Source organism: Lactuca sativa, chromosome 8 (genome assembly GCF_002870075.4).
Source record: "Lactuca sativa cultivar Salinas chromosome 8, Lsat_Salinas_v11, whole genome shotgun sequence".
In the NCBI taxonomy this organism is placed as follows: Eukaryota; Viridiplantae; Streptophyta; class Magnoliopsida; order Asterales; family Asteraceae; genus Lactuca; species Lactuca sativa.
Genome location: NC_056630.2, coordinates 200,978,220 through 200,980,174, shown reverse-complemented (window position 1 = coordinate 200,980,174; position 1,955 = coordinate 200,978,220). Strand labels below are relative to the sequence as shown.

The following is a 1,955-nucleotide window of genomic DNA, read 5'->3' as shown; positions in this document are numbered from 1 at the left end:
ACCATCAAACAAGAAGTTAATTAAAAGAATAAATTAGTTAACTATTGCAAGTATAACTTAACCCGAATAGTTAATTTAGTAAATTTAATTAAATTAGACAACTGGCCACTGTTTAAGTTAGTTTATTTGCTAAGGATTAGGGTAGTGAATACGAATCTAATCACTTGAATCGGTAACCAACGAAAGAATTAATCCATTGCACCATTACCGTGAAATCAACCATAGAATCAACTAAGTTGAACTAAACAGAAGTTCCCTTCCATTTATTGAATCTAGTTAGTATTCCAGTTTTTAAGTAAGTAATAGTTAGTAAGTTTCTAGTCTTGTAAAACTAGATAAAACCCCTACTTATTAATTAATTTAGATAAAATTAGTTTTTAATTTTAGTTTTCCGTTCCCTGCGATCGATACCCTGCTTATTTAACTATACCACAATTGATAGGTTCACTGCCTTTTGTGTGTTATTTGATAATTAAAAGTAGGTTTAAAACTAAGTGAGTTTGCACACATCAAGTTTTTGACGTCGTTGTCGGGGAACGGTTCTAAATTAACATTAAATTCTAGTTTAATCGATCCTTTGTGTGGGATTTATCTTACACAAAGTTATTTAAGAAGCAATTCAGTAAGTAGAATTAGTTTTATAAAAATTTCGTTTTTAGAGTAACTAGAAATTTTTTCTGTTTTTGCCTTGAACTCGCCGAGTGCACTCGTGCCGACTCGGCGAGTACATCGTTGTTTCAGTTTTAAATTTTTATTTTATTTTTTTCTTTTTACGCGTTTTTCTATTTTATTTACAGTTGTTTCATGACCCAAGGATCTGATACACCTCTGGTCCCCCCTCTTGAAGACCTGAAATCCGCACTAAGGAAGAGCAAAGGCAAAGCCATTGGAGAATCCGCTTCTTCAAAGAACTCGCCACTCAAGAACCTCAAGTCCGTTTTCAGCAAGAAGAGGAGCAGCAAATCCAGAGCATCCAGTGCCTCTTTGACTATCGAAGACCCAATTCAAGAAGATATCAAATACGAGACCGAGGAAGAAGAAGAACCCACATTCGAGCACGACTCCGATTTTGAAGACGATCTAGTCATCACTATGGCTAATATCGATGAAGTCCCCATGGGGGAATGGAAGTAGAGGATGTGCGATGACACCGGCCCGGGACTTGTGCAGCCTGCAATTCTCGCAACCGCCACTTTCGAACTAAAAGGCCATATTCTCGCTCAACTCAAGGAGATTCCTTTTTATGGGAAGGATCACGAAGACGCCTACAAGCACTTGGATGAAGTGAATGATGTGGCCGACTATTTCAATGTACCAAATGTCCCTCGCGAGACCCAGCTTCTTCGCATGTTCCCAGTCACGTTCAAAGGAGCTGCAAACGATTGGTTAAAGTCACTTCCTCCCGGATCAGTCACCATATGGGCCAAGATGAAAGAGGAGTTCATAGATCACTTTTGTCCGCCCTCCAAAATAGCCAAGCTAAAGAAAGCAATTGCCAACTTCGAGTAACAGCCCGAAGAATCTCTTTATGAAGCATGGGAAAGGTACAAGAGTTTGCTTAGAAATTGCCCACATCACGACCTTAATAGCCAACAAGAGGTCTCCATTTTCTACGATGGAGTCAATGTCACCACAAGGCAATTGTTAGATTCTCAAGGTCCGCTTACGAAGAAGGCGCCCCCGGTAATCAAGGAGATAATTGAAGAATTCTCTAAACACTCTAGAGAATACCACAACCCAAGAAACGAAGTAAGTCGGGGAGTAGTGAACGCGGCAAATGATAGCATAGCGGCGGTGATAGCTAAGCTTGATAGTCTTGATAGAAGAATGACAAAAATGGATCAAACAATCCATGTTATGAGGGTGGGATGTGAAAATTGTAGAGGGCCCCATCTCACCAAGGATTGTGATTTGGATGAGAATGGAAATAAGAAAGCTCAAGTCTTCTATTCAAG

The 1,955-nt window shown here is 39.3% G+C and overlaps 1 non-coding gene across 1 annotated transcript; it reads right to left on the bottom strand.

Annotated features, from left to right (window-relative positions):
• Positions 1-1,476: 1,476 nt before the first annotated feature.
• On the bottom strand, positions 1,477-1,583 carry LOC111889709 (small nucleolar RNA R71). Its single transcript, XR_002849623.2, has one exon. It is a non-coding gene; the product is annotated as a small nucleolar RNA R71 (small nucleolar RNA).
• Positions 1,584-1,955: the final 372 nt, after the last annotated feature.